A 9,761-nucleotide genomic window follows, 5' to 3' on the forward strand; every position below is an offset into this window, starting at 1 on the left:
AAATCAAAACATTAAATAAGAAAAAGGAATACTTTCTGTGAACTAAATCAGTACAATCAAACATCTTGTACAACTAGACTACTGAAAATTACTAGTGAAAGTGCCTATAGTTATGATCTATGATTGCCTTTATTTTGGGGGTTTTCATTGGAAACAGTTGTAGTAAAATCCATAAATGAATGAAAAATGTCAAGTAAAATACACTAAAAAATGCTGAGTTGAAGGACTAAGGTCTTTAGTGGTTACAGTAACAGCTGCGGTTATCTTGGTTTCAATGAAACTGATCTTTTTTTTCCGGGACAAATGGTTGCCTTCCCGAGATTGAATTTACCAGATTTAATTAGATAGCTAGAGTTAAAGTATTTACTTAATTAACATATAACATTAGAACTAGTAAACACACTCACAAAACACATTGTTAAGTAAACCTTGCAAGCACTTGTTTGGATCCCCATTTGCCTTCAGCACAAGGTGCTGAAGGCATTCCTCAGAGATTTTGGTCTATAGTGACATGATAGCATCACACAGTTGCTACAGTGAACTGGCTGCCATGTTCAAGAAACGAATTTGAGATGGTTTGATCTTTCAGGGGATGGGGATGGTTTGAGCTGAACTTTTTTGGTGCATTATCCTGCTGGAAGCAACCTTCAGAAGATTGGTATACTGTGTACAGGTGTACATAATTAATTAGCTGGTGAGTTAATTTTCTATGGCTCAAGAGGACGTATAGATTGTTATTGTTCCAATAATAAATGTATACATTTGATATATTTATATTTATTTTACAGAGATCTTTTAAGTAGTTTTTTTTTTTCAAATCACAATTCCTAAAAAGTTGTCTTACATGGCAGAAAACCATCAGAGAGGAGAGAACAACAGATCTGCTGTATACAAACATAAAGGTTGCATACAGCTCCTTTCCCCTACACCTATTTAGTAGTTTAAATACAAGTATAGTTACCTTCACCCCTGCCACACCGCTCTAGTCAGAAGTCAGGCTGTGACAGTCAGAGGACCCTCTTGTGGCTCTGCAGGACTGTTTTGAGGTGCCTGACTACTAAGCTCTCTGTGAGTTGCAGGGAGAGGATTTTGATGGGATCACAGAATTAACCATGGACTATGTACATTTCTGCACTGAATCCATAATTCCAACAGAGTCTGTGTTATCCAAGAAAACAAAAGATAACAAAGAACATCAAAACACTCCTCAACAGGAAGATGAGAGCCTTCAGGGCTGGAAAAAGTAGGAGGTGAGAACACTTCAACAAAGGCATCAATCAAGAATGCCAAAAACAAATATAGGAGGACGCTGAAGTGGAAACTCTGAGCAGATCAATATGAGAGCCTCATGTTCTGTGAAGGCGGTTGGTTTAAGATTACTTTCAAGGAGGGCCCAAGACAGACTACAATGACCTTAAACTGGTATTGTCAGGGTCCTGGGTCTGAGCAACCCAGGATCCCTGGGCAGTCATGGACTTGTGTTATTGTATGTATATTTGGTGTTGCTGTCTCTCTTCTCCCTGTTTGCGGATGTGTGTGTGTGTGTGTGTGTGTGTGTGTGTGTGTGTGTGTGTGTGTGTGTATATGTGTTTCTGCGAGCGCCGGTTTGCGGGCGCCTTCAGGCCTGGTAGGTGTGGCCCTGCTGGCGGACTGGGCACACCCAAAGCCACACACCTCCTCCTGATCAGGCCTCGTCGGGGGAGCTACTTAAGAGAGTCTTGGAGCTCCCACTGACGTGGGATCATTGCGTTAGACTCCCAAGTCAGTGTGTGTTAGGAAGTGTCAATCGTGTGTGTGCCCGCGGGGGTCAGTGTTTAACGTCTGCCTCTATTGTTTTCCTACACGAGGAACGTGGAGAGGAAGGGCAGCATGCACAGGGTGTGCACAGTCACGACAGCGGGGAGCACGAACACGGACACCACTGGAAGACACGCACGGGAGTCTTGGGGAGCACGGGGATTAATTGTGCATCGTTATTTACCACATTGTAAATAAACACACTGTTGTTATTCAGAGCTCCACGCCTGGGTCCTCATTCCCTACATCCCCACGGTCTGCCATGCCAAACCGTGACAGAATGATCCCGCCAAGCATGGACCCAGCGGTTTCTGAGGAGAGGTTCAGGAGGGAGGTAATGGACAAGTTTTATAAACTGTGTGAATTATGGTGGGAGAAGTCCGGGGAAGTGTTGCGTCGCGCCGTGGAGAGGCGGCTGCAGGAGACGCTTTTTAAGTTTCCCTGGTTGGTGGACTCCCTTAATTCAGTTGTCGTGGACTTTCTTCTTTCTACCCTCCACCTCCACTGTCCTACTCAGGCTGCTCACCACCCCGGACAGCTGGTGAATTCACAGCCTGACTCGCCGGCCCAGACGTCTACCCGGAAACGACGTTCGCGCCGCCGGCATTCCTCACCGCAGCCGAATTCCCAGACATCTCAAGAGCCGGCTGTGGTGAGTTATAAGGACACTTTCATTTCTCACCCCATCTGCTTCTTTGCTTTCAGTGGATGGTGACACCGCAGACGCTGCTGTAAGCCAGCCTGCGGTGCAGCTAGCATCGCCTCATTCAGTGATCTCCTCACCGCTCACCTCTTCACCATCTGTAGCAGTGCCACCTGCTACAACGCCACCGGAGGAGCTCGGCGAGCCGGAGCCGGAGCAGGAGCTGGAGCCAGAGCTCGGCGAGCAGGAGCAGGAGCCGCTGCCGCTGCCGGAGGAGCTCAACGAGCCGGAGGGACCGGTGTTGCCAGCAGAGGCGCTCGGCGAGCGGGAGGAGCTCACGTTGCCAGCAGAGGCGGCGGCAAGCGGGAGGAGCTCGCGTTGCCAGCAGAGGAGCTCGGCGAGCGGGAGGAGCTCGCGTTGCCAGCAGAGGAGCTCGGCCAGCGGGAGGAGCTTGCGTTGCCAGCAGAGGAGCTCGGCCAGCGGGAGGAGCTCACGTTGCCAGCAGAGGAGCCCGCGCTGCTAGCAAAGGAGCTCGGTCAGCGGGAGGAGCCCGCGCTGCAAGCTGAGAAGCTTGGCCAGTGGGAGGAGCCCGCGCTGCCAGCGGAAGACCTCAGCAAGCCGGTGGGACCCATTCAGCCGCAGCTGGAGGTCAGCGAGCCGGAGGGACCTCCACGTCCAGCGTGCCCTCCACGCCGTTCACGGCCAGCACGTCCGCGACCCGCACATCGTAGATCAGGTGCCACACCTCGCGGTTGCTCATCGGAGCTACGCCGCCGCCACCGGACCCGGGGCAGGCCGCCGGAGGAGCAGCGCCGCCGCCGCCACCGGACCCGGGGCAGGTCGCCAGAGGAGCAGCGCCGCCGCCGCTGGACCCGGGGCAGGCCGCTGGAACTGTTTCGCCGCTGCTGCCGGACCCATGGCCGCCCGCCCGAGCTGCAATGCTGCCCCCACTGGACTCGAGGTCGGCCGCCTAAAGCGTCCTACTGCCTTCACGGGACCCGAGGTGGGCCACCTGAACTCTTTTGTTGTAATGATGGGCCGCCTGAGACTGTTTTGTGGCGTTTTTTTTTTTTTTGCACCGCTGCGGGATGCACGGTCTGACTTTGGGACTGCGACCTGGGAAGGGTTGTTACTTTATTGTTTTTGCTTGTTTTGGTTCTGGCCCTCCGTTCTGGACCCCTGCCACCCGCCCTGGGTTGGTTGTGCTGTAATTTTTGGTTTGTGTTTTTGTTTTGGGGTCGTCGGGAGCCGACCCTTAGGGGGGGTACTGTCAGGGTCACCAAGATGTTCCCTGGGCAGTCATGGACTTGTGTTATTGTATGTATATTTGGTGTTGCTGTCTCTCTTCTCCCTGTTTGTGGATGTGTGTGTGTGTGTGTTTGTGTATATGTGTTTCTGCGAGCGCCAGTTTGCGGGCGCCTTCAGGCCTGGGAGGTGTGGCCCTGCTGGCGGACTGGGCACACCCAAAGCCACACACCTGCTCCTGATCAGGCCTCGTCGGGGGAGCTACTTAAGAGAGTCTTGGAGCTCCCACCGACGCGGGATCATTGCGTTAGACTCCCAAGTCAGTGTGTGTTAGGAAGTGTCGATCATGTGTGTGCCCGCGGGGGTCAGTGTTTAACGTCTGCCTCTATTGTTTTCCTACACGAGGAACGTGGAGAGGAAGGGCAGCACGCACAGGGTGTGCACGGTCACGACAGCGGGGAGTACGAACACGGACACCACTGGAAGACATGCACGAGAGTCTTGGGGAGCACGGGGATTAATTGTGCATCGTTATTTACCACATTGTAAATAAACACACTGTTGTTATTCAGAGCTCCGCGCCTGGGTCCTCATTCCCTACATCCCCACGGTCTGCCATGCCAAACCGTGACAGGTATTTTTACAGATAAACTTTGCGAAAGGAATAATAGTTACAGGTGGTGGTCAGGGAAACAATTGACACAAAGGAGCTAGATGCCCTAGAAAGGAGGAATTTGTTCCATCAGTTCTGCTAAAGGATGAGGAATGGAATTGGGTCATAGGATGACGCAGCAAAGCTGCTCTGAGTAGGACCAGTGATTTATTCATTGGGAATATAGAGGGATATTGGCGCGTGGACAGGGAGGTGAGGATGTGAGGTAAGTAATCCAAATGTTATTCTTCAGACAAGTGGACTGACTCGACTGGATCAGGTAAATGAATCTTGTGAAGAGATTGCTCTTCAGCCACACAGGAATCTTAGTCAGAGGAGTTTGACAGTCTGGTGGTGAGTGGAGGCTCAAGTGATCTACTACTGCTACTGAAGAGCTAATTGGAAGCAAGTGTGGAGAGTCAAAGGAGTTTGCAAAGAAAAACTCCTTTGACTCCTTTGAAGTGTGGAGACTGACAAGCAGGAAATCAAAACTCTGGCCAGAGGTGCAGATATGGCCTGCCCAACCAAATGGACTGGAAGTGACTGGAAGGTTGTGTAGATTCTCAAAGAGAGGGAAGGTGCTAGTTTCTTCAAATAAGATTTCAGTGTGACTCTGTCTACTTGTTAGCCCTGCAACAGACTGGCGACCTGTCCAGGTCAGACAGCTGGGATAGGCTCCAGTGCCCCCCCGCAACCCCGAAGAGCAGAAGTGAATGGATGGAGGGATATACATACTCTGGCTCATAAAGCAGAACAAAATGTTTTCCAAAACTTGTTAACAGGACTGTGATAAAAAAAAAAATCACATTTGGAATTAAACACTCGCCAGAAAGGACTCTGACTTTTTGCGGACCAAGCTCTAGCAACAGTTGTACATGGGCTGAATGGCTCATGACAATGGGCCGAATGGCTCATGACAATGGGCCAACACCCCATAGTCCCAAAGCACCCCTTACAGGACACACTGAGGGACACAGTAAACACAAAACACATGTAGACTGGACAACCAAGCTTCCATGCACACTTGTATATCCTTGAGAAGATGAAGATCTTGTCCTGCATTTTATGACAAGGACAAAAAACATCATTGTTCCTCCTGAATCTGAGGTTTGACTAACAAACAAACTCTCCCTTTTAGCACCTTGGCATAGATATTCCTTTGAAGCTTAGAAGTGTGATCCCTAGTTTAGACCTATAGTTGGAGCACTCCCTCTGGTCCCCCTTCTTAAAGATGGGAACCACCACCCCAGTCTGCCAATCCAGAGGACTGCCCCAGATTAGGGGGGGTCACTGTCAAAACCCGGGGCAAAGTCTTTTGGCCACCAGAAACACTGTTCACACTGAACACTGATTATACACCAGTGGGTTTTTAAAATTTTGAGTAACAAGAGCAAGTACTACCTTGGTTCAAAGTAAGGCAATACTCAGGCGCAAGCACTCAGACGTTCAGATTGACAGTGTTGAAATTTCAGCATTTTCAAGTTGAATTCAATTGCCTTAGTATAATTTTAATTCATTCTGATTTAAATTGTGTTCAGTGGTTGAGTTATTTTTCAGTTATTCACATTGGTGTTGATTCAACTCTGTAGAGAGTTAACTGAGCTCCGCCCCCACTTTGGTTGGCGGCAAGGAGACAAGTAGTCCACCATTTCATTGCTATCGTGCAGTTCTAAGTGGTAAGTGCAATTAAGTCAAATTTACTGGAATAGTCATAAGTTAGTGCCGCAACTGCAATATGTACAGTGAAACATCTATCCATCCATCTTCTTCTGCTTGTCCGGGGCCGGGTCGCGGGGGCACCAGCCTAAGCAGAGAAGCCCATACCTCCCTCTCCCTAGCCAGCTCCTCCAGCTTGTCTGGGGGAACACCAAGATGTTCCCAGGCCAACGGAGAGATATAATCTCTCCAGCATGTCCTGGGTCTGCCACGGGGCCTCCTCCCTGTGGGAAATTCCCAGAACACCTCACCCAGGAGGTGCCCAGAAAGCATCCTTATCAGATGCCCAAACCACCTCAACTGACTCCTTTCGATGTGGAGGAGCAGCAGCTCTACTCTGAGCCCCTCCCGGATGGCTAAACTCCTCACCCTATCCCTAAGGGAGAGGCCAGCCACCCTTCAGAGGAAGCCCATTTCCACCACCATATCCGTGATCTCATTCTTTCTGTCACTACCCACAGCTCGTGACCATAGGTGAGGGTAGGGACACAGATCAACCAGTAAATCGAAAACTTTGCTTTTACTCTCAGCTCTCTCTTCACCACGACGGACTGGTACAGCAACCGCATCACTGCAGCCGCAGCACCAATCTGTCAATCATCCACTCCCTTCTCCCATCACTTGTGAACAAGACCCCAAGATACTTGAACTCCTCCACTTGGGGCAGGAACTCATCCCTGACCCGGAGTGGGCACTCCACCCTTTTCCAGCTGAGGACCATGGCCTCAGATTTGGAGGTGCTGATTCTCATTCCCACAGCTACACACTTGGCTGCGAACCATTCCAGTGTGAGCTGGAGGCCATCACCTGATGAAGGCAACAGAACCACATCATCTGCAAAAAGCAGAGATGAGATTCTGAGACCACCCAAGTGAAAGCTTTCCACCACTTGGCTACGCCTAGAAATTCTGTCCATAAAAATTATGAACAGAATCGGTGACAAAGGGCAGCCCTGGCAAAGTCCATCACCGATTGGGAACGAGTCCGACTTATTGCCGGGTATGTGGACCAAGCTCTTGCAACGGTTGTATATGGATCGAATGGCCCGTAGCAATGGGCCAGACATCCCATACTCCCGAAGCACTTCCCACAGGATAGGTCCTACCCGGTAGGACATGATCAAATGCCTTCTCCAAGTCCACAAAACACATGTAGACTGGTTGGGCAAACTCCCATGCACCCTCAAGGATTCTTGGGAGGATAAAGAGCTGGACCAGTGTTCCACGACCAAGACGAAAACCACATTGTTCCTCCTGTATCCGAGGTTCAACTAACAGACGGACTCTCCTTTCCAGCACCCTAGCATAGACTTTACAAGGGAGGTTGAGGAGTGTGATCCCCCTATAGTTGGAACACCCTCTGGTCCCCCTTCTTAAAGATGGGAACCACCACGTCGGCCAGCCATTCCAGAGGTACCACCCCTGATCTCCACGCAACATTGAAGAGGCGTGTCAACCAAGACAGCCCTACAACATCCAGAGCCTTCGGGAACTCAGGGTGGACCTCATCCACCCTGGGGGCTCTGCCACCAAGGAGTTATGTAACTAACTCAGTAACCTCACCCCCAGAGATAGGTGAGCCGTCCCCCTCATCCCCAGACTCTGCTTCCTCCACGGAAGACGTGTAAGTGGGATTAAGCAGGTCCTCGAAGTATTCCTTCCACCGCCTGACAATGTTCTCCGTTGAAGTCAGTAGCGCTCCACCCACACTATACACAGTGCAGGTAGAGCACTGCTTTCCCCTGCTGAGTCACCTGACAGTTTGCCAGAATCTCTACGAGGCAGTGCGAAAGTCTTTTTCCACGGCCTCTCCAAACTCCTCCCACACGCCGAGTTTTTGATTTAGCCACTGTCCGAGCCATGTTCCGCTTGGATGTCAGTACCGATTAGCTGCCTCCAAAGTCCCACAGTCTAACCAAGCCCGATAGGCCTCCTTCTTCAGCCTGGTGGCTACCTTCACCTCATGTCCACCATTTGGTTCAGGGGTTACCACCACAACAGGCACCAATCACCTTGCAGCCGCAGCTCAGTGCAGCAGCTTCAGCAATGGAGGTGCTGAACATGGTCCATTCGGACTCAATGTCCCGAGTCTCCCTTGGAATGCTATTGAAGCTCTGCCGGAGGTGTGCATTGAAAATCTCATGGACCAGGGCCTCTGCCAGGCATCCCCAGCGTACCCCCACTATATGTTTGGGTGTGCCAGGTCTGTCCAGCATCTTCCCTGCCACCTGATCCAACTCACCACCAGGTGGTGATCAATTGAGAGCTCAACCCCTCTCTTTACCCGAGTGTCCAGAACATATGGTGATATGATTACAAAATCAATTATCGACCTACATAAGTGTACGTGGCACCTGTCCTGGTGCCATGTACACTTATGGACAGTCTTATATTCGATATATTCGAACATGATGTTCATTATAGACAAATTGTGGTTGGCATTTCAGTGCCAACCACAATTGTCGTCACTTTTGTTGCCCCAAAGAGCGTTGAAGAGCATTGAAGTCTCCCGGTAGGACAAAAGAGTCCCCAGGTGGAGCACCCTCAAGCACCACGCCTAGGGACTCCAAGAAGGCTTGGTACTCTGAAGCGCCACTTGGCACATAAGTGCAGATGACAGTCAGGACCCACTCCCTGACCCAAAAGCGCAGAGAACAAACCCCAACGTGCAGGCAGCAAGCCAAGGGGATACTAGGATACTCACCACAGCCCACCACCTCTTACCAAGGGCAACTCCAGACTGAGACAGAGTCCAGCCCCTCTCCAGGAGTATGGTTCCAGAGCCCAAGCCATGCATTGAGGTGAGCCCGACTATGTCTAGTCGGTATCTCTCAGCCTCATGCACTAACTCAGGCTCCTTCCCCAACAGAGAGGTGATGTTCCATGTCCCAATTGCTAGTCTTGGTAGCCGGGGATCAGTCCGCCAGGGCCTCCGCTCCTGGTCGCCGCCCAGCACACATTGCACCCAACCCTTACGACACCTCCTGCAGGTGGTGGGCCTGCAGGAGGATGGGCCGATGTACCTTTTTCGGGCTGTGCCCAGCTGGGCTCTGTCCAGAAGCTCACCCTCGGGCACCGTCTCCGAGCCTGGCTCCAGGGCGGGACCCCGATAACCCTATACCAGACAGGGTGAACTGTTCCCTTGGTCTTTTGCTCATAGGGGTCTTCTGAAGGCTCTTTCTCTGGTCCCTCACCCAGGATCAATTTACCATGGGAGACCCTACCAGGGGGCAAAAGCTCCCAAACAATATAGCCCCAGGGATCCCTGGGACACACAAACCCCTCCACCACAATTAGGCAGCGATTCACGGACTGGAACATATCCAAAGAATATATGTGTTACAAAGTCTTGTTTGTTGCCAGCACCAGTGTGTCAGATTGACTAGCTAGTGCTTGGCGAAAATACAAATTGTAAAGGATTGGATTACAAGTTAATTTGATTGTTGTGTTATCAGTGTTATTGTGTCCAGAATTGCCACACAGTGTTGGCATAGGTACTCTGAGTGTCCTTGAAGGTGTAATAGTCTAGAGGCTATTAAGCTTGTCAAACATATCAGCTATCTATGACAGAGAGTCTGTAGGAGAACATGCTTGTGGTTGGCTGAGAGTGTATGGGGGTGGGAGTTATGGAGTGTGTGTGTGTGCGGGAAAAAGGAGTGCAACTTCAAGAGGAGAGAGAGGGATTGTTTTGATTCTTCAGGGAGCGCTT

The sequence above is a fragment of the Oreochromis aureus genome, linkage group 11 (genome assembly GCF_013358895.1).
Source record: "Oreochromis aureus strain Israel breed Guangdong linkage group 11, ZZ_aureus, whole genome shotgun sequence".
Taxonomy (NCBI): domain Eukaryota; kingdom Metazoa; phylum Chordata; class Actinopteri; order Cichliformes; family Cichlidae; genus Oreochromis; species Oreochromis aureus.